Genomic DNA, 27593 nt, shown 5'->3' on the forward strand with positions numbered 1-27593 from the left:
GTTACAGTGAGGTGTGTGGGGTATGTCAGACTGTTACAGTGAGGGGTGTGGGTTATATCAGAGTGTTACAGTGAGGGTTGTGGGGAATATCAGTGTGTTACAGTGAGGGCTGTGGGATTCATCAGATTGTTACAGTGAGGGGTGTGGGATTCATCAGAGTGTTACAGTGAGGTGTGTGGTTTTCATCAGAGTATTACAGTGAGGGGTGTGGGGTTCATCAGAGTATTACAGTGAGGGGTGTGGGGTTCATCAGAGTATTACAGTGAGGGGTGTGGGGTACATCAGAGTGTTAATGTGAGGGGTTAGTTGGGTTCATCAGATTATTTCAGTGAGGTGTGTGAGGTTCATCAGAGTGTTACAGGGAGGTGTGTGGGGTTCATCAGAGTGTTTCAGTGAGGGTTGTGGGGTTCATCAGAGTATTACAGTGAGGGATCTGGGGTTCATCAGAGTGTTACAGTGAGAGGTGTGGTATTCATCAGAGAATTACAGTGAGGGTTGTGTGGTTCATCAGAGTATTACAGTGAGGGGTGTGGGATTCATCAGAGTATTACAGTGAGGGGTGTGAGGTTCATCAGAGTGTTACAGTGAGCGGTGTGGTGTTCATCAGATTATTATAGTGAGGGGTGTGAGGTTCATCAGAGTGTTGCAGTGAGGGGTGTGGTGTTCATCAGAGTATTTCAGTGAGGGGTGTGGGGTTCATCAGAGTGTTTCATTGAGGGGTGTGGGGTTCATCAGAGTGTTACAGTGAGGGGTGTGGTGTTCATCACAGTGTTACAGTGAGGGGTGTGGGGTTCATCAGTGTGTTTCAGTGAGGGGTGTGGGGTACATCAGAGAGCTAATGTGAGGGGTGTGGGGTTCATCAGTGTGTTACATTGAGGGGTGTTGGATTCATCAGATTGTTACAGTGAGGGGTGTGGGGTACATCAAAATATTACAGTGAGGAGTGTGGGGTACATCCGAGTGTTAATGTGAGGGGTGTGGTGATCATCAGTGTGTTACAATGAGGGGTGTGGGGTTCATCAGAGTATTACAGTGAGGGGTGTGGGGTTCATCAGAGTATTACAGTGAGGGGTGTGGGGTTCATCAGAGTATTACAGTGAGGGCTGTGGTGTTCATCAGAGTGTTACTGTGAGGGGTGTGAGGTTCATCAGAGTATTACAGTGAGGGGTGTGGGGTTCATCAGAGTGTTACAGTGAGGGGTGTGGGGTTCACCAGTGTGTTACAGTGAGTGGTGTGGGGTTCTTCAGAGTATTACAGTGAGTGGTGTGGGGTATATCGGAGTGTTACACTGTCGGGTGTGGGGTATGTCAGAGTGTTAAAGTGAGAGGTGTGGTGTTCATCAGACTGTTTCAGTGAGCGGTTAGTGGGGTTCATCAGAGTTTTTCAGTGAGGGGTGTGGGGTTCATCAGAGTGTTACAGTGAGGGGTGTGGGGTTCATCAGCGTGTTTCAGTGAGGGTTGTGTGGTTCATCAGAGTATTACAGTGAGGGGAGTGGGATTCATCAGAGTATTACAGTGAGGGGTGTGTGGTTCATCAGAGCGTTACAGTGAGGGGTGTGGGGTTCATCAGAGTATTACAGTGAGGGGTGTGGGGTTCATCAGACTGTTTTAAGTGAGGGTTGTGGGGTTCATCAGAGTATTATAGTGAGGGGTGTGAGGTTCATCAGAGTGTTACAGTGAGGGGTGTGGGGTTCATTATTGTGTTACAGTGAGGGGTGTGAGGTTCATCAGAGTGTTACAGTGAGGGGTGTGGGGTTCATCATTGTGTTACAGTGAGGTGTGTGGGGTTCATCAGAGTGTTTCAGTGAGGGGTGTGGGGTTCATCAGAGTGTTACAGTGAGGGGTGTGGTGTTCATCAGAGTGTTACAGTGAGGGGTGTGGGGTTCATCAGAGTGTTACAGTGAGGGGTGTGGGGTACATCAGAGAGTTAATGTGAGGGGTGTGGGGTTCATCAGTGTGTTACAGCGAGGGGTGTGGGATTCATCAGATTGTTACAGTGAGGGATGTGGGATTCATCAGACTGTTACAGTGAGGGGTGTGGGGTTCATCAGAGTATTACAGTGAGGGGTGTGGGGTTCATCAGAGTATTACAGTGAGGGGTGTGGGGTACATCAGAGTGTTAATGTGAGGGGTGTGGGGTTTATCAGTGTGTTACAGTGAGGGGTGTGGGGTTCATCAGAGTATTACAGTGAGGGTTGTGGTGTTCATCAGAGTATTACGGTGAGGGGTGTGGGGTTCATCAGAGTGTTTCAGTGAGGGGTTAGTGGGGTTCATCAGAGTATTTCAGTGAGGTGTGTGAGGTTCATCAGAGTGTTACAGTGAGGTGTGTGGGGTTCATCAGAGTGTTTCAGTGAGGGTTGTGGGGTTCATCAGAGTATTACAGTGAGGGTTCTGGGGATCATCAGAGTGTTACAGTGAGGGTGTGGGATTCATCAGAGTATTACAGTGAAGGGTGTGGGGTTCATCAGAGTGTTTCAGTGAGGGTTGTGTGGTTCATCAGAGTATTACAGTGAGGGGGGTGGGGTTCATCAGAGTGTTACAGTGAGGGGTGTGGTGTTCATCAGAGTATTTCCGTGAGGGGTGTGGGGTTCATCAGAGTCTTTCCGTGAGGGGTGTGGGGTTCATCAGAGTGTTACAGTGAGGGGTGTGGTGTTCATCACAGTGTTACAGTGAGGGGTGTGGGGTTCATCAGAGTGTTACAGTGAGGGGTGTGGGGTACATCAGAGAGTTAATGTGAGGGGTGTGGGGTTCATCAGTGTGTTACAGTGAGGGGTGTTGGATTCATCAGATTGTTAAAGTGAAGGGTGTGGGGTACATCAGAATATTACAGTGAGGGATATGGGGTACATCAGTGTGTTAATGTGAGGGATGTGGTGATCATCAGTGTGTTACAGTGAGGGATGTGGGGTTTATCAGAGTGTTGCAGTGAGGGGTGTGGGGTATATCGGAGTGTTACACTGTGGGGTGTGGGGTATGTAAGAGTGTTAAAGTGAGAGGTGTGGTGTTCATCAGACTGTTTCAGTGAGGGGTTAGTGGGGTTCATCAGAGTATTTCAGTGAGGGGTGTGGGGTTCATCAGAGTGTTACAGTGAGGTGTGTGGGGTTCATCAGAATGTTTCAGTGAGGGTTGTGGGGTTCATCAGAGTATTACAGTGAGGGGTGTGGGGTTCATCAGAGTGTTTCAGAGAAGGGTGTGTGGTTCATCAGAGTGTTACAGTGAGGGGTGTGGGGTTCATCAGAGTATTACAGTGAGGGGTGTGGGGTACATCAGAGAGTTAATGTGAGGGGTGTGGGGTTCATCAGTGTGTTACAGTGAGGGGTGTTGGATCCATCAGATTGTTACAGTGAGGGGTGTGGGGTGCATCAGAATATTACAGTGAGGGGTGTGGGGTACATCAGAGTTATATGTGAGGGGTGTGGTGATCATCAGTGTGTTACAGTGAGGGGTGTGGGGTTCATCAGAGTATTACAGTGAGGGGTTTGGTGTTCATCAGAGTATTACAGTGAGGGCTGTGGGGTTCATCAGAGTGTTACTGTGACGGGTGTGAGGTTCATCAGAGTATTACAACGAGGGGTGTGGGGTTCATCAGAGTGTTACAGTGAGTGGTGTGGGGTTCATCAGTGTATTAAAGTGAGGGTTGTGGGGTTTATCAGTGTATGACAGTGAGGGGTGTGGGGTTCATCAGAGTGTTACAGTGAGGGATGTGGAGTTCATCAGGGTATGACAGTGAGGGGTGTGGTGTTCATCAGAGTTTTACTGTGAGGGGTGTGGGTTTCATCAGAGTGTTTCAGTGAGGGGTGTGGGGTTCATCAGAGTATTCCAGTGATTGTTGTGGGGTTCATCAGGGCGTTTCAGTGAGGGGTGTGGGGCTCATCAGAGTGTTACAGTGAGGGGTGTGGGTTTCATCAGAGCATTACAGTGAGGGTTGTGGGATTCATCAGAGTATTACAGTGAGGGGTGTGAGGATCATCAGAGTGTTAAAGTGAGGGGTGTGGTGTTCATCAGAGTATTACAGTGAGGGGTGTGTGGTTCATCAGAGTATTACAGTGAGGGGTGTGAGGTTCATCAGAGTGTTACAGTGAGTGATGTGGGGTTTATCAGAGTGTCACAGTGAGGGATGTGGGGTTCATCAGAGTATTACAGTGAGGGGTGTGGGGTTCATCAGAGTGTTACAGTGAGTGATGTGGGGTTTATCAGAGTGTCACAGTGAGGGATGTGGGGTTCATCAGAGTATTACAGTGAGGGGTGTGGGGTATACCGGTGTGTTACACTGTCGGGTGTGGGGTATATCAGAGTGTTACAGTGTCGGGTGTGTGGTATATCAGTGTGTTACAGAGAGGTTTGTGTGGTTTATCAGTGTGTTACAGTGAGGGGTCTGGGTTTCATCAGAGTGTTACAGTGAGGGATGTGGGGTTTATCAGAGTGTTACAGTGAGGGATGTGGGGTTCATCAGAGTATTACAGTGAGGGGTGTGGGTTATATCGGAGTGTTACACTGTGGGGTGTGGGGTATGTCAGAGTGTTACAGTGAGGGATGTGGGGTATATCAGAGTGTTACAGTGAGGGGTGTGGGGTATATCAGTGTGTGACAGTGAGGTTTGTGGTGTTTATCTGTGTGTTACAGTGAAAGGTTTGGGGTATATCAGAGTGTTACAGTGAGGGGTGTAGGGTATATCAGTGTGTTACAGTGAGGTGTGTGGGGTATGTCAGACTGTTACAGTGAGGGGTGTGGGTTATATCAGAGTGTTACAGTGAGGGTTGTGGGGAATATCAGTGTGTTACAGTGAGGGCTGTGGGATTCATCAGATTGTTACAGTGAGGGGTGTGGGATTCATCAGAGTGTTACAGTGAGGTGTGTGGTTTTCATCAGAGTATTACAGTGAGGGGTGTGGGGTTCATCAGAGTATTACAGTGAGGGGTGTGGGGTTCATCAGAGTGTTACAGTGAGGGGTGTGGGGTACATCAGAGTGTTAATGTGAGGGGTTAGTTGGGTTCATCAGATTATTTCAGTGAGGTGTGTGAGGTTCATCAGAGTGTTACAGGGAGGTGTGTGGGGTTCATCAGAGTGTTTCAGTGAGGGTTGTGGGGTTCATCAGAGTATTACAGTGAGGGATCTGGGGTTCATCAGAGTGTTACAGTGAGAGGTGTGGTATTCATCAGAGAATTACAGTGAGGGTTGTGTGGTTCATCAGAGTATTACAGTGAGGGTTGTGGGATTCATCAGAATATTACAGTGAGGGGTGTGAGGTTCATCAGAGTGTTACAGTGAGCGGTGTGGTGTTCATCAGATTATTACAGTGAGGGGTGTGAGGTTCATCAGAGTGTTGCAGTGAGGGGTGTGGTGTTCATCAGAGTATTTCAGTGAGGGATGTGGGGTTCATCAGAGTGTTCCATTGAGGGGTGTGGGGTTCATCAGAGTGTTACAGTGAGGGGTGTGGTGTTCATCACAGTGTTACAGTGAGGGGTGTGGGGTTCATCAGTGTGTTTCAGTGAGGGGTGTGGGGTACATCAGAGAGCTAATGTGAGGGGTGTGGGGCTCATCAGTGTGTTACATTGAGGGGTGTTGGATTCATCAGATTGTTACAGTGAGGGGTGTGGGGTACATCAGAATATTACAGTGAGGAGTGTGGGGTACATCAGAGTGTTAATGTGAGGGGTGTGGTGATCATCAGTGTGTTACAATGAGGGTTGTGGGTTTCATCAGAGTATTACAGTGAGGGGTGTGGGGTTCATCAGAGTATTACAGTGAGGGGTGTGGGGTTCATCAGAGTATTACAGTGAGGGCTGTGGTGTTCATCAGAGTGTTACTGTGAGGGGTGTGAGGTTCATCAGAGTATTACAGTGAGGGGTGTGGGGTTCATCAGAGTGTTACAGTGAGGGGTGTGGGGTTCACCAGAGTGTTACAGTGACGGGTGTGGGGTTCTTCAGTGTTTTACAGTGAGTGGTGTGGGGTATATCGGAGTGTTACACTGTCGGGTGTGGGGTATGTCAGAGTGTTAAAGTGAGAGGTGTGGTGTTCATCAGACTGTTTCAGTGAGCGGTTAGTGTGGTTCATCAGAGTATTTCAGTGAGGGGTGTGGGGTTCATCAGAGTGTTACAGTGAGGGGTGTGGGGTTCATCAGAGTGTTTCAGTGAGGGTTGTGTGGTTCATCAGAGTATTACAGTGAGGGGAGTGGGATTCATCAGAGTATTACAGTGAGGGGTGTGTGGTTCATCAGAGCGTTACAGAGACGTGTGTGGGGTTCATCAGAGTATTACAGTGAGGGGTGTGGGGTTCATCAGACTGTTTTAAGTGAGGGTTGTGGGGTTCATCAGAGTATTATAGTGAGGGGTGTGAGGTTCATCAGAGTGTTACAGTGAGGGGTGTGGGGTTCATCATTGTGTTACAGTGAGGGGTGTGAGGTTCATCAGAGTGTTACAGTGAGGGGTGTGGGGTTCATCATTGTGTTAAAGTGAGGTGTGTGGGGTTCATCAGAGTGTTTCAGTGAGGGGTGTGGGGTTCATCAGAGTGTTACAGTGAGGGGTGTGGTGTTCATCAGAGTGTTACAGTGAGGGGTGTGGTGTTCATCAGAGTGTTACAGTGAGGGGTGTGGGGTACATCAGAGAGTTAATGTGAGGGGTGTGGGGTTCATCACTGTGTTACAGCGAGGGGTGTGGGATTCATCAGATTGTTACAGTGAGGGGTGTGGGATTCATCAGACTGTTACAGTGAGGGGTGTGGTTTTCATCAGAGTATTACAGTGAGGGTTGTGGGGTTCATCAGAGTATTACAGTGAGGGGTGTGGGGTTCATCAGAGTATTACAGTGAGGGGTGTGGGGTACATCAGAGTGTTAATGTGAGGGGTGTGGGGTTTATCAGTGTGTTACAGTGAGGGGTGTGGGGTTCATCAGAGTATTACAGTGAGGGTTGTGGTGTTCATCAGAGTATTACGGTGAGGGGTGTGGGGTTCATCAGAGTGTTTCAGTGAGGGGTTAGTGGGGTTCATCAGAGTATTTCAGTGAGGTGTGTGAGGTTCATCAGAGTGTTACAGTGAGGTGTGTGGGGTTCATCAGAGTGTTTCAGTGAGGGTTGTGGGGTTCATCAGAGTATTACAGTGAGGGTTCTGGGGATCATCAGAGTGTTACAGTGAGGGTGTGGGATTCATCAGAGTATTACAGTGAAGGGTGTGGGGTTCATCAGAGTGTTTCAGTGAGGGTTGTGTGGTTCATCAGAGTATTACAGTGAGGGGGGTGGGGTTCATCAGAGTGTTACAGTGAGGGGTGTGGTGTTCATCAGAGTATTTCCATGAGGGGTGTGGGGTTCATCAGAGTCTTTCCGTGAGGGGTGTGGGGTTCATCAGAGTGTTACAGTGAGGGGTGTGGTGTTCATCACAGTGTTACAGTGAGGGGTGTGGGGTTCATCAGAGTGTTACAGTGAGGGGTGTGGGGTACATCAGAGAGTTAATGTGAGGGGTGTGGGGTTCATCAGTGTGTTACAGTGAGGGGTGTTGGATTCATCAGATTGTTACAGTGAAGGGTGTGGGGTACATCAGAATATTACAGTGAGGGATATGGGGTACATCAGTGTGTTAATGTGAGGGATGTGGTGATCATCAGTGTGTTACAGTGAGGGATGTGGGGTTTATCAGAGTGTTGCAGTGAGGGGTGTGGGGTATATCGGAGTGTTACACTGTGGGGTGTGGGGTATGTCAGAGTGTTAAAGTGAGAGGTGTGGTGTTCATCAGACTGTTTCAGTGAGGGGTTAGTGGGGTTCATCAGAGTATTTCAGTGAGGGGTGTGGGGTTCATCAGAGTGTTACAGTGAGGTGTGTGGGGTTCATCAGAATGTATCAGTGAGGGTTGTGGGGTTCATCAGAGTATTACAGTGAGGGGTGTGGGGTTCATCAGAGTGTTTCAGAGAAGGGTGTGTGGTTCATCAGAGTGTTACAGTGAGGGGTGTGGGGTTCATCAGAGTATTACAGTGAGGGGTGTGGGATTCATCAGAGTATTTTAAGTGAGGGTTGTGGGGTTCTTCAGAGCATTACAGTGAGGTGTGTGGGGTTCATCAGAGTGTTTCTGTGAGGGGTGTGGGGTTCATCAGAGTGTTACAGTGAGGGGTGTGGTGTTCATCAGAGTGTTTAAGTGAGGTGTGTGGGGTTCATCAGATTGTTACAGTGAGGGGTGTGGGGTACATCAGAGAGTTAATGTGAGGGGTGTGGGGTTCATCAGTGTGTTAAAGTGAGGGGTGTGGGATTCATCCGATTGTTACAGTGAGGGGTGTGGGCTTCATCAGAGTGTTACAGCGAGGGGTGTGGTTTTCATCAGAGTATTACAGTGAGGGGTGTGGGGTTCATCAGAGTATTACAGTGAGGGGTGTGGGGTTCATCAGAGTATTACAGTGAGGGGTGTGGGGTACATCAGAGTGTTAATGTGAGGGGTGTGGGGTTCATCAGAGTGTTTCAGTGAGGTGTGTGAGGTTCATCAGAGTGTTACAGTGCGGTGTGTGGGGTTCATCAGAGTGTTTCAGTGAGGGTTGTGGGGTTCATCAGAGTATTACAGTGAGGGTTCTGGGGTTCATCAGAGTGTTACAGTGAGGGGTGTGGGATTCATCAGAGTATTACAGTGAAGGGTGTGGGGTTCATCAGAGTGTTTCAGTGAGGGTTGTGTGGTTCATCAGAGCATTACAGTGAGGGGGGTGGGGTTCATCAGAGTGTTACAGTGAGGGGTGTGGTGTTCATCAGAGTATTACAGTGAGGGGTGTGGGGTCCATCAGAGTCTTTCAGTGAGGGGTGTGGGGTTCATCAGAGTGTTACAGTGAGGGGTGTGGTGTTCATCACAGTGTTTCAGTGAGGGTTGTGTGGTTCGTCAGAGTGTTACAGTGAGGGATGTGGGGTTTATCAGAGTGTTACAGTGAGGGATGTGGGGTTCATCAGAGTATTACAGTGAGGGGTGTGGGGTATATCGGTGTGTTACACTGTCGGGTGTGGGGTATATCAGAGTGTTACATTGAGGGGTGTGTGGTATATCAGTGTGTTACAGTGAGGTTTGTGTTGTTTATCAGTGTCTTACAGTGAGGGGTCTGGGTTTCATCAGAGTGTTACAGTGAGGGATGTGGGGTTTATCAGAGTGTTGCAGTGAGGGGTGTGGGGTTCATCAGAGTGTTACAGTGAGGGGTGTGGGGTTCATCAGTGTATTAAAGTGAGGGTTGTGGGGTTTATCAGTGTATGACAGTGAGGGGTGTGGGGTTCATCAGAGTGTTACAGTGAGGGATGTGGAGTTCATCAGGGTATGACAGTGAGGGGTGTGGTGTTCATCAGAGTTTTTCTGTGAGGGGTGTGGGTTTCATCAGAGTGTTTCAGTGAGGGGTGTGGGGTTCATCAGAGTATTCCAGTGATTGTTGTGGGGTTCATCAGGGCGTTTCAGTGAGGGGTGTGGGGCTCATCAGAGTGTTACAGTGAGGGGTGTGGGATTCATCAGAGCATTACAGTGAGGGTTGTGGGATTCATCAGAGTATTACAGTGAGGGGTGTGAGGATCATCAGAGTGTTAAAGTGAGGGGTGTGGTGTTCATCAGAGTATTACAGTGAGGGGGTGGAGTTCATCAGAGTGTTACAGTGAGAGGTGTGAGGTTCATCAGAATGTTACAGTGAGGGGTGTGGGGTTCATCAGAGTGTTACAGTGAGGGGTGTGGGGTTCATCAGAGAATTACAGTGAGGAGTGTGGGGTTCATCAGAGTATTACAGTGAGGGGTGTGTGGTTCATCAGAGTATTACAGTGAGGGGTGTGGGGTTCATCAGAGTGTTACAGTGAGTGATGTGGGGTTTATCAGAGTGTCACAGTGAGGGATGTGGGGTTCATCAGAGTATTACAGTGAGGGGTGTGGGGTATACCGGTGTGTTACACTGTCGGGTGTGGGGTATATCAGAGTGTTACAGTGTCGGGTGTGTGGTATATCAGTGTGTTACAGAGAGGTTTGTGTGGTTTATCAGTGTGTTACAGTGAGGGGTCTGGGTTTCATCAGAGTGTTACAGTGAGGGATGTGGGGTTTATCAGAGTGTTACAGTGAGGGATGTGGGGTTCATCAGAGTATTACAGTGAGGGGTGTGGGTTATATCGGAGTGTTACACTGTGGGGTGTGGGGTATGTCAGAGTGTTACAGTGAGGGATGTGGGGTATATCAGAGTGTTACAGTGAGGGGTGTGGGCTATATCAGTGTGTGACAGTGAGGTTTGAGGTGTTTATCTGTGTGTTACAGTGAAAGGTTTGGGGTATATCAGAGTGTTACAGTGAGGGGTGTAGGGTATATCAGTGTGTTACAGTGAGGTGTGTGGGGTATGTCAGACTGTTACAGTGAGGGGTGTGGGTTATATCAGAGTGTTACAGTGAGGGTTGTGGGGAATATCAGTGTGTTACAGTGAGGGCTGTGGGATTCATCAGATTGTTACAGTGAGGGGTGTGGGATTCATCAGAGTGTTACAGTGAGGTGTGTGGTTTTCATCAGAGTATTACAGTGAGGGGTGTGGGGTTCATCAGAGTATTACAGTGAGGGGTGTGGGGTTCATCAGAGTATTACAGTGAGGGGTGTGGGGTACATCAGAGTGTTAATGTGAGGGGTTAGTTGGGTTCATCAGATTATTTCAGTGAGGTGTGTGAGGTTCATCAGAGTGTTACAGGGAGGTGTGTGGGGTTCATCAGAGTGTTTCAGTGAGGGTTGTGGGGTTCATCAGAGTATTACAGTGAGGGATCTGGGGTTCATCAGAGTGTTACAGTGAGAGGTGTGGTATTCATCAGAGAATTACAGTGAGGGTTGTGTGGTTCATCAGAGTATTACAGTGAGGGGTGTGGGATTCATCAGAGTATTACAGTGAGGGGTGTGAGGTTCATCAGAGTGTTACAGTGAGCGGTGTGGTGTTCATCAGATTATTATAGTGAGGGGTGTGAGGTTCATCAGAGTGTTGCAGTGAGGGGTGTGGTGTTCATCAGAGTATTTCAGTGAGGGGTGTGGGGTTCATCAGAGTGTTTCATTGAGGGGTGTGGGGTTCATCAGAGTGTTACAGTGAGGGGTGTGGTGTTCATCACAGTGTTACAGTGAGGGGTGTGGGGTTCATCAGTGTGTTTCAGTGAGGGGTGTGGGGTACATCAGAGAGCTAATGTGAGGGGTGTGGGGTTCATCAGTGTGTTACATTGAGGGGTGTTGGATTCATCAGATTGTTACAGTGAGGGGTGTGGGGTACATCAGAATATTACAGTGAGGAGTGTGGGGTACATCCGAGTGTTAATGTGAGGGGTGTGGTGATCATCAGTGTGTTACAATGAGGGGTGTGGGGTTCATCAGAGTATTACAGTGAGGGGTGTGGGGTTCATCAGAGTATTACAGTGAGGGGTGTGGGGTTCATCAGAGTATTACAGTGAGGGCTGTGGTGTTCATCAGAGTGTTACTGTGAGGGGTGTGAGGTTCATCAGAGTATTACAGTGAGGGGTGTGGGGTTCATCAGAGTGTTACAGTGAGGGGTGTGGGGTTCACCAGTGTGTTACAGTGAGTGGTGTGGGGTTCTTCAGAGTATTACAGTGAGTGGTGTGGGGTATATCGGAGTGTTACACTGTCGGGTGTGGGGTATGTCAGAGTGTTAAAGTGAGAGGTGTGGTGTTCATCAGACTGTTTCAGTGAGCGGTTAGTGGGGTTCATCAGAGTTTTTCAGTGAGGGGTGTGGGGTTCATCAGAGTGTTACAGTGAGGGGTGTGGGGTTCATCAGCGTGTTTCAGTGAGGGTTGTGTGGTTCATCAGAGTATTACAGTGAGGGGAGTGGGATTCATCAGAGTATTACAGTGAGGGGTGTGTGGTTCATCAGAGCGTTACAGTGAGGGGTGTGGGGTTCATCAGAGTATTACAGTGAGGGGTGTGGGGTTCATCAGACTGTTTTAAGTGAGGGTTGTGGGGTTCATCAGAGTATTATAGTGAGGGGTGTGAGGTTCATCAGAGTGTTACAGTGAGGGGTGTGGGGTTCATCATTGTGTTACAGTGAGGGGTGTGGTGTTCATCAGAGTGTTACAGTGAGGGGTGTGGGGTTCATCAGAGTGTTACAGTGAGGGGTGTGGGGTACATCAGAGAGTTAATGTGAGGGGTGTGGGGTTCATCAGTGTGTTACAGCGAGGGGTGTGGGATTCATCAGATTGTTACAGTGAGGGATGTGGGATTCATCAGACTGTTACAGTGAGGGGTGTGGGGTTCATCAGAGTATTACAGTGAGGGGTGTGGGGTTCATCAGAGTATTACAGTGAGGGGTGTGGGGTACATCAGAGTGTTAATGTGAGGGGTGTGGGGTTTATCAGTGTGTTACAGTGAGGGGTGTGGGGTTCATCAGAGTATTACAGTGAGGGTTGTGGTGTTCATCAGAGTATTACGGTGAGGGGTGTGGGGTTCATCAGAGTGTTTCAGTGAGGGGTTAGTGGGGTTCATCAGAGTATTTCAGTGAGGTGTGTGAGGTTCATCAGAGTGTTACAGTGAGGTGTGTGGGGTTCATCAGAGTGTTTCAGTGAGGGTTGTGGGGTTCATCAGAGTATTACAGTGAGGGTTCTGGGGATCATCAGAGTGTTACAGTGAGGGTGTGGGATTCATCAGAGTATTACAGTGAAGGGTGTGGGGTTCATCAGAGTGTTTCAGTGAGGGTTGTGTGGTTCATCAGAGTATTACAGTGAGGGGGGTGGGGTTCATCAGAGTGTTACAGTGAGGGGTGTGGTGTTCATCAGAGTATTTCCGTGAGGGGTGTGGGGTTCATCAGAGTCTTTCCGTGAGGGGTGTGGGGTTCATCAGAGTGTTACAGTGAGGGGTGTGGTGTTCATCACAGTGTTACAGTGAGGGGTGTGGGGTTCATCAGAGTGTTACAGTGAGGGGTGTGGGGTACATCAGAGAGTTAATGTGAGGGGTGTGGGGTTCATCAGTGTGTTACAGTGAGGGGTGTTGGATTCATCAGATTGTTAAAGTGAAGGGTGTGGGGTACATCAGAATATTACAGTGAGGGATATGGGGTACATCAGTGTGTTAATGTGAGGGATGTGGTGATCATCAGTGTGTTACAGTGAGGGATGTGGGGTTTATCAGAGTGTTGCAGTGAGGGGTGTGGGGTATATCGGAGTGTTACACTGTGGGGTGTGGGGTATGTAAGAGTGTTAAAGTGAGAGGTGTGGTGTTCATCAGACTGTTTCAGTGAGGGGTTAGTGGGGTTCATCAGAGTATTTCAGTGAGGGGTGTGGGGTTCATCAGAGTGTTACAGTGAGGTGTGTGGGGTTCATCAGAATGTTTCAGTGAGGGTTGTGGGGTTCATCAGAGTATTACAGTGAGGGGTGTGGGGTTCATCAGAGTATTACAGTGAGGGGTGTGGGGTACATCAGAGAGTTAATGTGAGGGGTGTGGGGTTCATCAGTGTGTTACAGTGAGGGGTGTTGGATCCATCAGATTGTTACAGTGAGGGGTGTGGGGTGCATCAGAATATTACAGTGAGGGGTGTGGGGTACATCAGAGTTATATGTGAGGGGTGTGGTGATCATCAGTGTGTTACAGTGAGGGGTGTGGGGTTCATCAGAGTATTACAGTGAGGGGTTTGGTGTTCATCAGAGTATTACAGTGAGGGCTGTGGGGTTCATCAGAGTGTTACTGTGACGGGTGTGAGGTTCATCAGAGTATTACAACGAGGGGTGTGGGGTTCATCAGAGTGTTACAGTGAGTGGTGTGGGGTTCATCAGTGTATTAAAGTGAGGGTTGTGGGGTTTATCAGTGTATGACAGTGAGGGGTGTGGGGTTCATCAGAGTGTTACAGTGAGGGATGTGGAGTTCATCAGGGTATGACAGTGAGGGGTGTGGTGTTCATCAGAGTTTTACTGTGAGGGGTGTGGGTTTCATCAGAGTGTTTCAGTGAGGGGTGTGGGGTTCATCAGAGTATTCCAGTGATTGTTGTGGGGTTCATCAGGGCGTTTCAGTGAGGGGTGTGGGGCTCATCAGAGTGTTACAGTGAGGGGTGTGGGTTTCATCAGAGCATTACAGTGAGGGTTGTGGGATTCATCAGAGTATTACAGTGAGGGGTGTGAGGATCATCAGAGTGTTAAAGTGAGGGGTGTGGTGTTCATCAGAGTATTACAGTGAGGGGTGTGTGGTTCATCAGAGTATTACAGTGAGGGGTGTGAGGTTCATCAGAGTGTTACAGTGAGTGATGTGGGGTTTATCAGAGTGTCACAGTGAGGGATGTGGGGTTCATCAGAGTATTACAGTGAGGGGTGTGGGGTTCATCAGAGTGTTACAGTGAGTGATGTGGGGTTTATCAGAGTGTCACAGTGAGGGATGTGGGGTTCATCAGAGTATTACAGTGAGGGGTGTGGGGTATACCGGTGTGTTACACTGTCGGGTGTGGGGTATATCAGAGTGTTACAGTGTCGGGTGTGTGGTATATCATTGTGTTACAGAGAGGTTTGTGTGGTTTATCAGTGTGTTACAGTGAGGGGTCTGGGTTTCATCAGAGTGTTACAGTGAGGGATGTGGGGTTTATCAGAGTGTTACAGTGAGGGATGTGGGGTTCATCAGAGTATTACAGTGAGGGGTGTGGGTTATATCGGAGTGTTACACTGTGGGGTGTGGGGTATGTCAGAGTGTTACAGTGAGGGATGTGGGGTATATCAGAGTGTTACAGTGAGGGGTGTGGGGTATATCAGTGTGTGACAGTGAGGTTTGTGGTGTTTATCTGTGTGTTACAGTGAAAGGTTTGGGGTATATCAGAGTGTTACAGTGAGGGGTGTAGGGTATATCAGTGTGTTACAGTGAGGTGTGTGGGGTATGTCAGACTGTTACAGTGAGGGGTGTGGGTTATATCAGAGTGTTACAGTGAGGGTTGTGGGGAATATCAGTGTGTTACAGTGAGGGCTGTGGGATTCATCAGATTGTTACAGTGAGGGGTGTGGGATTCATCAGAGTGTTACAGTGAGGTGTGTGGTTTTCATCAGAGTATTACAGTGAGGGGTGTGGGGTTCATCAGAGTATTACAGTGAGGGGTGTGGGGTTCATCAGAGTATTACAGTGAGGGGTGTGGGGTACATCAGAGTGTTAATGTGAGGGGTTAGTTGGGTTCATCAGATTATTTCAGTGAGGTGTGTGAGGTTCATCAGAGTGTTACAGGGAGGTGTGTGGGGTTCATCAGAGTGTTTCAGTGAGGGTTGTGGGGTTCATCAGAGTATTACAGTGAGGGATCTGGGGTTCATCAGAGTGTTACAGTGAGAGGTGTGGTATTCATCAGAGAATTACAGTGAGGGTTGTGTGGTTCATCAGAGTATTACAGTGAGGGGTGTGGGATTCATCAGAGTATTACAGTGAGGGGTGTGAGGTTCATCAGAGTGTTACAGTGAGCGGTGTGGTGTTCATCAGATTATTATAGTGAGGGGTGTGAGGTTCATCAGAGTGTTGCAGTGAGGGGTGTGGTGTTCATCAGAGTATTTCAGTGAGGGGTGTGGGGTTCATCAGAGTGTTTCATTGAGGGGTGTGGGGTTCATCAGAGTGTTACAGTGAGGGGTGTGGTGTTCATCACAGTGTTACAGTGAGGGGTGTGGGGTTCATCAGTGTGTTTCAGTGAGGGGTGTGGGGTACATCAGAGAGCTAATGTGAGGGGTGTGGGGTTCATCAGTGTGTTACATTGAGGGGTGTTGGATTCATCAGATTGTTACAGTGAGGGGTGTGGGGTACATCAAAATATTACAGTGAGGAGTGTGGGGTACATCCGAGTGTTAATGTGAGGGGTGTGGTGATCATCAGTGTGTTACAATGAGGGGTGTGGGGTTCATCAGAGTATTACAGTGAGGGGTGTGGGGTTCATCAGAGTATTACAGTGAGGGGTGTGGGGTTCATCAGAGTATTACAGTGAGGGCTGTGGTGTTCATCAGAGTGTTACTGTGAGGGGTGTGAGGTTCATCAGAGTATTACAGTGAGGGGTGTGGGGTTCATCAGAGTGTTACAGTGAGGGGTGTGGGGTTCACCAGTGTGTTACAGTGAGTGGTGTGGGGTTCTTCAGAGTATTACAGTGAGTGGTGTGGGGTATATCGGAGTGTTACACTGTCGGGTGTGGGGTATGTCAGAGTGTTAAAGTGAGAGGTGTGGTGTTCATCAGACTGTTTCAGTGAGCGGTTAGTGGGGTTCATCAGAGTTTTTCAGTGAGGGGTGTGGGGTTCATCAGAGTGTTACAGTGAGGGGTGTGGGGTTCATCAGCGTGTTTCAGTGAGGGTTGTGTGGTTCATCAGAGTATTACAGTGAGGGGAGTGGGATTCATCAGAGTATTACAGTGAGGGGTGTGTGGTTCATCAGAGCGTTACAGTGAGGGGTGTGGGGTTCATCAGAGTATTACAGTGAGGGGTGTGGGGTTCATCAGACTGTTTTAAGTGAGGGTTGTGGGGTTCATCAGAGTATTATAGTGAGGGGTGTGAGGTTCATCAGAGTGTTACAGTGAGGGGTGTGGGGTTCATTATTGTGTTACAGTGAGGGGTGTGAGGTTCATCAGAGTGTTACAGTGAGGGGTGTGGGGTTCATCATTGTGTTACAGTGAGGTGTGTGGGGTTCATCAGAGTGTTTCAGTGAGGGGTGTGGGGTTCATCAGAGTGTTACAGTGAGGGGTGTGGTGTTCATCAGAGTGTTACAGTGAGGGGTGTGGGGTTCATCAGAGTGTTACAGTGAGGGGTGTGGGGTACATCAGAGAGTTAATGTGAGGGGTGTGGGGTTCATCAGTGTGTTACAGCGAGGGGTGTGGGATTCATCAGATTGTTACAGTGAGGGATGTGGGATTCATCAGACTGTTACAGTGAGGGGTGTGGGGTTCATCAGAGTATTACAGTGAGGGGTGTGGGGTTCATCAGAGTATTACAGTGAGGGGTGTGGGGTACATCAGAGTGTTAATGTGAGGGGTGTGGGGTTTATCAGTGTGTTACAGTGAGGGGTGTGGGGTTCATCAGAGTATTACAGTGAGGGTTGTGGTGTTCATCAGAGTATTACGGTGAGGGGTGTGGGGTTCATCAGAGTGTTTCAGTGAGGGGTTAGTGGGGTTCATCAGAGTATTTCAGTGAGGTGTGTGAGGTTCATCAGAGTGTTACAGTGAGGTGTGTGGGGTTCATCAGAGTGTTTCAGTGAGGGTTGTGGGGTTCATCAGAGTATTACAGTGAGGGTTCTGGGGATCATCAGAGTGTTACAGTGAGGGTGTGGGATTCATCAGAGTATTACAGTGAAGGGTGTGGGGTTCATCAGAGTGTTTCAGTGAGGGTTGTGTGGTTCATCAGAGTATTACAGTGAGGGGGGTGGGGTTCATCAGAGTGTTACAGTGAGGGGTGTGGTGTTCATCAGAGTATTTCCGTGAGGGGTGTGGGGTTCATCAGAGTCTTTCCGTGAGGGGTGTGGGGTTCATCAGAGTGTTACAGTGAGGGGTGTGGTGTTCATCACAGTGTTACAGTGAGGGGTGTGGGGTTCATCAGAGTGTTACAGTGAGGGGTGTGGGGTACATCAGAGAGTTAATGTGAGGGGTGTGGGGTTCATCAGTGTGTTACAGTGAGGGGTGTTGGATTCATCAGATTGTTAAAGTGAAGGGTGTGGGGTACATCAGAATATTACAGTGAGGGATATGGGGTACATCAGTGTGTTAATGTGAGGGATGTGGTGATCATCAGTGTGTTACAGTGAGGGATGTGGGGTTTATCAGAGTGTTGCAGTGAGGGGTGTGGGGTATATCGGAGTGTTACACTGTGGGGTGTGGGGTATGTAAGAGTGTTAAAGTGAGAGGTGTGGTGTTCATCAGACTGTTTCAGTGAGGGGTTAGTGGGGTTCATCAGAGTATTTCAGTGAGGGGTGTGGGGTTCATCAGAGTGTTACAGTGAGGTGTGTGGGGTTCATCAGAATGTTTCAGTGAGGGTTGTGGGGTTCATCAGAGTATTACAGTGAGGGGTGTGGGGTTCATCAGAGTGTTTCAGAGAAGGGTGTGTGGTTCATCAGAGTGTTACAGTGAGGGGTGTGGGGTTCATCAGAGTATTACAGTGAGGGGTGTGGGGTACATCAGAGAGTTAATGTGAGGGGTGTGGGGTTCATCAGTGTGTTACAGTGAGGGGTGTTGGATCCATCAGATTGTTACAGTGAGGGGTGTGGGGTGCATCAGAATATTACAGTGAGGGGTGTGGGGTACATCAGAGTTATATGTGAGGGGTGTGGTGATCATCAGTGTGTTACAGTGAGGGGTGTGGGGTTCATCAGAGTATTACAGTGAGGGGTTTGGTGTTCATCAGAGTATTACAGTGAGGGCTGTGGGGTTCATCAGAGTGTTACTGTGACGGGTGTGAGGTTCATCAGAGTATTACAACGAGGGGTGTGGGGTTCATCAGAGTGTTACAGTGAGTGGTGTGGGGTTCATCAGTGTATTAAAGTGAGGGTTGTGGGGTTTATCAGTGTATGACAGTGAGGGGTGTGGGGTTCATCAGAGTGTTACAGTGAGGGATGTGGAGTTCATCAGGGTATGACAGTGAGGGGTGTGGTGTTCATCAGAGTTTTACTGTGAGGGGTGTGGGTTTCATCAGAGTGTTTCAGTGAGGGGTGTGGGGTTCATCAGAGTATTCCAGTGATTGTTGTGGGGTTCATCAGGGCGTTTCAGTGAGGGGTGTGGGGCTCATCAGAGTGTTACAGTGAGGGGTGTGGGTTTCATCAGAGCATTACAGTGAGGGTTGTGGGATTCATCAGAGTATTACAGTGAGGGGTGTGAGGATCATCAGAGTGTTAAAGTGAGGGGTGTGGTGTTCATCAGAGTATTACAGTGAGGGGTGTGTGGTTCATCAGAGTATTACAGTGAGGGGTGTGAGGTTCATCAGAGTGTTACAGTGAGTGATGTGGGGTTTATCAGAGTGTCACAGTGAGGGATGTGGGGTTCATCAGAGTATTACAGTGAGGGGTGTGGGGTTCATCAGAGTGTTACAGTGAGTGATGTGGGGTTTATCAGAGTGTCACAGTGAGGGATGTGGGGTTCATCAGAGTATTACAGTGAGGGGTGTGGGGTATACCGGTGTGTTACACTGTCGGGTGTGGGGTATATCAGAGTGTTACAGTGTCGGGTGTGTGGTATATCAGTGTGTTACAGAGAGGTTTGTGTGGTTTATCAGTGTGTTACAGTGAGGGGTCTGGGTTTCATCAGAGTGTTACAGTGAGGGATGTGGGGTTTATCAGAGTGTTACAGTGAGGGATGTGGGGTTCATCAGAGTATTACAGTGAGGGGTGTGGGTTATATCGGAGTGTTACACTGTGGGGTGTGGGGTATGTCAGAGTGTTACAGTGAGGGATGTGGGGTATATCAGAGTGTTACAGTGAGGGGTGTGGGGTATATCAGTGTGTGACAGTGAGGTTTGTGGTGTTTATCTGTGTGTTACAGTGAAAGGTTTGGGGTATATCAGAGTGTTACAGTGAGGGGTGTAGGGTATATCAGTGTGTTACAGTGAGGTGTGTGGGGTATGTCAGACTGTTACAGTGAGGGGTGTGGGTTATATCAGAGTGTTACAGTGAGGGTTGTGGGGAATATCAGTGTGTTACAGTGAGGGCTGTGGGATTCATCAGATTGTTACAGTGAGGGGTGTGGGATTCATCAGAGTGTTACAGTGAGGTGTGTGGTTTTCATCAGAGTATTACAGTGAGGGGTGTGGGGTTCATCAGAGTATTACAGTGAGGGGTGTGGGGTTCATCAGAGTGTTACAGTGAGGGGTGTGGGGTACATCAGAGTGTTAATGTGAGGGGTTAGTTGGGTTCATCAGATTATTTCAGTGAGGTGTGTGAGGTTCATCAGAGTGTTACAGGGAGGTGTGTGGGGTTCATCAGAGTGTTTCAGTGAGGGTTGTGGGGTTCATCAGAGTATTACAGTGAGGGATCTGGGGTTCATCAGAGTGTTACAGTGAGAGGTGTGGTATTCATCAGAGAATTACAGTGAGGGTTGTGTGGTTCATCAGAGTATTACAGTGAGGGTTGTGGGATTCATCAGAATATTACAGTGAGGGGTGTGAGGTTCATCAGAGTGTTACAGTGAGCGGTGTGGTGTTCATCAGATTATTACAGTGAGGGGTGTGAGGTTAATCAGAGTGTTGCAGTGAGGGGTGTGGTGTTCATCAGAGTATTTCAGTGAGGGATGTGGGGTTCATCAGAGTGTTCCATTGAGGGGTGTGGGGTTCATCAGAGTGTTACAGTGAGGGGTGTGGTGTTCATCACAGTGTTACAGTGAGGGGTGTGGGGTTCATCAGTGTGTTTCAGTGAGGGGTGTGGGGTACATCAGAGAGCTAATGTGAGGGGTGTGGGGCTCATCAGTGTGTTACATTGAGGGGTGTTGGATTCATCAGATTGTTACAGTGAGGGGTGTGGGGTACATCAGAATATTACAGTGAGGAGTGTGGGGTACATCAGAGTGTTAATGTGAGGGGTGTGGTGATCATCAGTGTGTTACAATGAGGGTTGTGGGGTTCATCAGAGTATTACAGTGAGGGGTGTGGGGTTCATCAGAGTATTACAGTGAGGGGTGTGGGGTTCATCAGAGTATTACAGTGAGGGCTGTGGTGTTCATCAGAGTGTTACTGTGAGGGGTGTGAGGTTCATCAGAGTATTACAGTGAGGGGTGTGGGGTTCATCAGAGTGTTACAGTGAGGGGTGTGGGGTTCACCAGAGTGTTACAGTGACGGGTGTGGGGTTCTTCAGTGTTTTACAGTGAGTGGTGTGGGGTATATCGGAGTGTTACACTGTCGGGTGTGGGGTATGTCAGAGTGTTAAAGTGAGAGGTGTGGTGTTCATCAGACTGTTTCAGTGAGCGGTTAGTGTGGTTCATCAGAGTATTTCAGTGAGGGGTGTGGGGTTCATCAGAGTGTTACAGTGAGGGGTGTGGGGTTCATCAGAGTGTTTCAGTGAGGGTTGTGTGGTTCATCAGAGTATTACAGTGAGGGGAGTGGGATTCATCAGAGTATTACAGTGAGGGGTGTGTGGTTCATCAGAGCGTTACAGAGACGTGTGTGGGGTTCATCAGAGTATTACAGTGAGGGGTGTGGGGTTCATCAGACTGTTTTAAGTGAGGGTTGTGGGGTTCATCAGAGTATTATAGTGAGGGGTGTGAGGTTCATCAGAGTGTTACAGTGAGGGGTGTGGGGTTCATCATTGTGTTACAGTGAGGGGTGTGAGGTTCATCAGAGTGTTACAGTGAGGGGTGTGGGGTTCATCATTGTGTTAAAGTGAGGTGTGTGGGGTTCATCAGAGTGTTTCAGTGAGGGGTGTGGGGTTCATCAGAGTGTTACAGTGAGGGGTGTGGTGTTCATCAGAGTGTTACAGTGAGGGGTGTGGTGTTCATCAGAGTGTTACAGTGAGGGGTGTGGGGTACATCAGAGAGTTAATGTGAGGGGTGTGGGGTTCATCACTGTGTTACAGCGAGGGGTGTGGGATTCATCAGATTGTTACAGTGAGGGGTGTGGGATTCATCAGACTGTTACAGTGAGGGGTGTGGTTTTCATCAGAGTATTACAGTGAGGGTTGTGGGGTTCATCAGAGTATTACAGTGAGGGGTGTGGGGTTCATCAGAGTATTACAGTGAGGGGTGTGGGGTACATCAGAGTGTTAATGTGAGGGGTGTGGGGTTTATCAGTGTGTTACAGTGAGGGGTGTGGGGTTCATCAGAGTATTACAGTGAGGGTTGTGGTGTTCATCAGAGTATTACGGTGAGGGGTGTGGGGTTCATCAGAGTGTTTCAGTGAGGGGTTAGTGGGGTTCATCAGAGTATTTCAGTGAGGTGTGTGAGGTTCATCAGAGTGTTACAGTGAGGTGTGTGGGGTTCATCAGAGTGTTTCAGTGAGGGTTGTGGGGTTCATCAGAGTATTACAGTGAGGGTTCTGGGGATCATCAGAGTGTTACAGTGAGGGTGTGGGATTCATCAGAGTATTACAGTGAAGGGTGTGGGGTTCATCAGAGTGTTTCAGTGAGGGTTGTGTGGTTCATCAGAGTATTACAGTGAGGGGGGTGGGGTTCATCAGAGTGTTACAGTGAGGGGTGTGGTGTTCATCAGAGTATTTCCATGAGGGGTGTGGGGTTCATCAGAGTCTTTCCGTGAGGGGTGTGGGGTTCATCAGAGTGTTACAGTGAGGGGTGTGGTGTTCATCACAGTGTTACAGTGAGGGGTGTGGGGTTCATCAGAGTGTTACAGTGAGGGGTGTGGGGTACATCAGAGAGTTAATGTGAGGGGTGTGGGGTTCATCAGTGTGTTACAGTGAGGGGTGTTGGATTCATCAGATTGTTACAGTGAAGGGTGTGGGGTACATCAGAATATTACAGTGAGGGATATGGGGTACATCAGTGTGTTAATGTGAGGGATGTGGTGATCATCAGTGTGTTACAGTGAGGGATGTGGGGTTTATCAGAGTGTTGCAGTGAGGGGTGTGGGGTATATCGGAGTGTTACACTGTGGGGTGTGGGGTATGTCAGAGTGTTAAAGTGAGAGGTGTGGTGTTCATCAGACTGTTTCAGTGAGGGGTTAGTGGGGTTCATCAGAGTATTTCAGTGAGGGGTGTGGGGTTCATCAGAGTGTTACAGTGAGGTGTGTGGGGTTCATCAGAATGTATCAGTGAGGGTTGTGGGGTTCATCAGAGTATTACAGTGAGGGGTGTGGGGTTCATCAGAGTGTTTCAGAGAAGGGTGTGTGGTTCATCAGAGTGTTACAGTGAGGGGTGTGGGGTTCATCAGAGTATTACAGTGAGGGGTGTGGGATTCATCAGAGTATTTTAAGTGAGGGTTGTGGGGTTCTTCAGAGCATTACAGTGAGGTGTGTGGGGTTCATCAGAGTGTTTCTGTGAGGGGTGTGGGGTTCATCAGAGTGTTACAGTGAGGGGTGTGGTGTTCATCAGAGTGTTTAAGTGAGGTGTGTGGGGTTCATCAGATTGTTACAGTGAGGGGTGTGGGGTACATCAGAGAGTTAATGTGAGGGGTGTGGGGTTCATCAGTGTGTTAAAGTGAGGGGTGTGGGATTCATCCGATTGTTACAGTGAGGGGTGTGGGCTTCATCAGAGTGTTACAGCGAGGGGTGTGGTTTTCATCAGAGTATTACAGTGAGGGGTGTGGGGTTCATCAGAGTATTACAGTGAGGGGTGTGGGGTTCATCAGAGTATTACAGTGAGGGGTGTGGGGTACATCAGAGTGTTAATGTGAGGGGTGTGGGGTTCATCAGAGTGTTTCAGTGAGGTGTGTGAGGTTCATCAGAGTGTTACAGTGCGGTGTGTGGGGTTCATCAGAGTGTTTCAGTGAGGGTTGTGGGGTTCATCAGAGTATTACAGTGAGGGTTCTGGGGTTCATCAGAGTGTTACAGTGAGGGGTGTGGGATTCATCAGAGTATTACAGTGAAGGGTGTGGGGTTCATCAGAGTGTTTCAGTGAGGGTTGTGTGGTTCATCAGAGCATTACAGTGAGGGGGGTGGGGTTCATCAGAGTGTTACAGTGAGGGGTGTGGTGTTCATCAGAGTATTACAGTGAGGGGTGTGGGGTCCATCAGAGTCTTTCAGTGAGGGGTGTGGGGTTCATCAGAGTGTTACAGTGAGGGGTGTGGTGTTCATCACAGTGTTTCAGTGAGGGTTGTGTGGTTCGTCAGAGTGTTACAGTGAGGGATGTGGGGTTTATCAGAGTGTTACAGTGAGGGATGTGGGGTTCATCAGAGTATTACAGTGAGGGGTGTGGGGTATATCGGTGTGTTACACTGTCGGGTGTGGGGTATATCAGAGTGTTACATTGAGGGGTGTGTGGTATATCAGTGTGTTACAGTGAGGTTTGTGTTGTTTATCAGTGTCTTACAGTGAGGGGTCTGGGTTTCATCAGAGTGTTACAGTGAGGGATGTGGGGTTTATCAGAGTGTTGCAGTGAGGGGTGTGGGGTATATCGGAGTGTTGCACTGTGGGGTGTGGGGTATGTCAGAGTGTTAAAGTGAGAGGTGTGGTGTTGATCAGTCTGTTTCAGTGAGGGGTTAGTGGGGTTCATCAGAGTATTTCAGTGAGGGGTGTGGGGTTCATCAGAGTGTTACAGTGAGGGATGTGGGGTTCATCAGAGTATTACAGTGAGGGGTGAGGGGGATATCGGTGTGTTACACTGTCGGGTGTGGGGCATATCAGAGTGTTACATTGAGGGATGTGTGATATATCAGTGTGTTACAGTGAGGTTTGTGTTGTTTATCAGTGTGTTACAGTGAGGGGTCTGGGTTTCATCAGAGTGTTACAGTGAGGGATGTGGGGTTTATCAGAGTGTTGCAGTGAGGGGTGTGGGGTATATCGGATTGTTACACTGTGGGGTGTGGGGTATGTCAGAGTGTTACAGTGAGGGGTGTGGGGTTCATCAGAGTATTACAGTTTCGGGTGTGGGGTTCATCAGAGTATTACAGTCAGTGTTGTGGTGTTCATCAGAGTATTACAGTGAGGGGTTGGGGTTCATCAGAGTGTTTCAGTGAGGGGTTAGTGGGGTGCATCAGAGTATTTCAGTGAGGTGTGTGATGTTCATCAGAGTGTTACAGTGAGAGTTGTGGGGTTCATCAGAGTATTACAGTGAGGGTTCTGGGGTTCATCAGAGTGTTACAGTGAGGGGTGTGGGATTCATCAGAGTATTACAGTGAAGGGTGTGGGGTTCATCAGAGTGTTACAGTGAGGGGTGTGGTGTTCATCAGAGTATTACAGTGAGGGGTGTGAGGTTCATCAGAGTGTTAAAGTGAGGGGTGTGGTGTTCATCAGAGTGTTTCAGTGAGGGGTGTGGGGTTAATCAGACTGTTACAGTGAGGGGTGTGGTGTTCATCACAGTGTTACAGTGAGGGGTGAGGGGTTCATCAGAGTGTTTCAGTGAGGGGTGTGGGGATCATCAGAGTGTTACAGTGAGGGGTGTGGTGTTCATCACAGTGTTACAGTGAGGGGTGTGGGGTTCATCAGAGTGTTACAGTGAGGGGTGTGGGGTACATCAGAGAGTTAATGTGAGGGGTGTGGGGTTCATCAGTGTGTTACAGTGAGGGGTGTTGGATCCATCAGATTGTTACAGTGAGGGGTGTGGGGTGCATCAGAATATTACAGTGAGGGGTGTGGGGTACATCAGAGTTATATGTGAGGGGTGTGGTGATCATCAGTGTGTTACAGTGAGGGGTGTGGGGTTCATCAGAGTATTACAGTGAGGGGTTTGGTGTTCATCAGAGTATTACAGTGAGTGCTGTGGGGTTCATCAGAGTGTTACTGTGACGGGTGTGAGGTTCATCAGAGTATTACAACGAGGGGTGTGGGGTTCATCAGAGTGTTACAGTGAGGGGTGTGGGGTTCATCAGTGTATTAAAGTGAGGGTTGTGGGGTTTATCAGTGTATGACAGTGAGGGGTGTGGGGTTCATCAGAGTGTTACAGTGAGGGGTGTGGAGTTCATCAGGGTATGACAGTGAGGGGTGTGGTGTTCATCAGAGTTTTACTGTGAGGGGTGTGGGTTTCATCAGAGTGTTTCAGTGAGGGGTGTGGGGTTCATCAGAGTATTCCAGTGATTGTTGTGGGGTTCATCAGGGCGTTTCAGTGAGGGGTGTGGGGCTCATCAGAGTGTTACAGTGAGTGGTGTGGGTTTCATCAGAGCATTACAGTGAGGGTTGTGGGATTCATCAGAGTATTACAGTGAGGGGTGTGAGGATCATCAGAGTGTTAAAGTGAGGGGTGTGGTGTTCATCAGAGTATTACAGTGAGGGGGTGGAGTTCATCAGAGTGTTACAGTGAGGGGTGTGAGGTTCATCAGAATGTTACAGTGAGGGGTGTGGGGTTCATCAGAGTGTTACAGTGAGGGGTGTGGGGTTCATCAGAGAATTACAGTGAGGTGTGTGGGGTTCATCAGAGTATTACAGTGAGGGGTGTGTGGTTCATCAGAGTATTACAGTGAGGGGTGTGGGGTTCATCAGAGTGTTTTGTGAGTGATGTGGGGTTTATCAGAGTGTCACAGTGAGGGATGTGGGGTTCATCAGAGTATTACAGTGAGGGGTGTGGGGTATACCGGTGTGTTACACTGTCGGGTGTGGGGTATATCAGAGTGTTACAGTGTCGGGTGTGTGGTATATCAGTGTGTTACAGAGAGGTTTGTGTGGTTTATCAGTGTGTTACAGTGAGGGGTCTGGGTTTCATCAGAGTGTTACAATGAGGGATGTGGGGTTTATCAGAGTGTTACAGTGAGGGATGTGGGGTTCATCAGTGTATTACAGTGAGGGGTGTGGGTTATATCGGAGTGTTACACTGTGGGGTGTGGGGTATGTCAGAGTGTTACAGTGAGGGATGTGGGGTATATCAGAGTGTTACAGTGAGGGGTGTGGGGTATATCAGTGTGTGATAGTGAGGTGTGTGGTGTTTATCTGTGTGTTACAGTGAAAGGTTTGGGGTATATCAGAGTGTTACAGTGAGGGGTGTAGGGTATATCAGTGTGTTACAGTGAGGTGTGTGGGGTATGTCAGACTGTTACAGTGAGGGTTGTGGGTTATATCAGAGTGTTACAGTGAGGGGTGTGGGGAATATCAGTGTGTTACAGTGAGGGCTGTGGGATTCATCAGATTGTTACAGTGAGGGGTGTGGGATTCATCAGAGTGTTACAGTGAGGTGTGTGGTTTTCATCAGAGTATTACAGTGAGGGGTGTGGGGTTCATCAGAGTATTACAGTGAGGGGTGTGGGGTTCATCAGAGTATTACAGTGAGGGGTGTGGGGTACATCAGAGTGTTATTGTGAGGGGTTAGTTGGGTTCATCAGATTATTTCAGTGAGGTGTGTGAGGTTCATCAGAGTGTTACAGGGAGGTGTGTGGGGTTCATCAGAGTGTTTCAGTGAGGGTAGTGGGGTTCATCAGAGTATTACAGTGAGGGACCTGGGGTTCATCAGAGTGTTACAGTGAGAGGTGTGGTATTCATCAGAGAATTACAGTGAAGGGTGTGGGGTTCATCAGAGTGTTTCAGTGAGGGTTGTGTGGTTCATCAGAGTATTACAGTGAGGGGTGTGGGATTCATCAGAGTATTACAGTGAGGGGTGTGAGGTTCATCAGAGTGTTACAGTGAGCGATGTGGTGTTCAACAGATTATTACAGTGAGGGGTGTGAGGTTCATCAGAGTGTTGCAGTGAGGGGTGTGGTGTTCATCAGAGTATTTCAGTGAGGGTTGTGGGGTTCATCAGAGTGTTTCATTGAGGTGTGTGGGGTTCATCAGAGTGTTACAGTGAGGGGTGTGGTGTTCATCACAGTGTTACAGTGAGGGGTGTGGGGTTCATCAGTGTGTTTCAGTGAGGGGTGTGGGGTACATCAGAGAGTTAATGTGAGGGGTGTGGGGTTCATCAGTGTGTTACATTGAGGGGTGTTGGATTCATCAGATTGTTACAGTGAGGGGTGTGGGGTACATCAGAATATTACAGTGAGGAATGTGGGGTACCTCAGAGTGTTAATGTGAGGGGTGTGGTGATCATCAGTGTGTTACAATGAGGGGTGTGGGGTTCATCAGAGTATTACAGTGAGGGGTGTGGGGTTCATCAGAGTATTACAGTGAGGGGTGTGGGGTTCATCAGAGTATTACAGTGAGGGCTGTGTTGTTCATCAGAGTG

The sequence above is a fragment of the Somniosus microcephalus genome, unplaced genomic scaffold (assembly GCF_052327205.1).
Source record: "Somniosus microcephalus isolate GS21.2 unplaced genomic scaffold, FLI_Smic_1.0 unresolved_chr3, whole genome shotgun sequence".
Taxonomy (NCBI): Eukaryota; Metazoa; Chordata; class Chondrichthyes; order Squaliformes; family Somniosidae; genus Somniosus; species Somniosus microcephalus.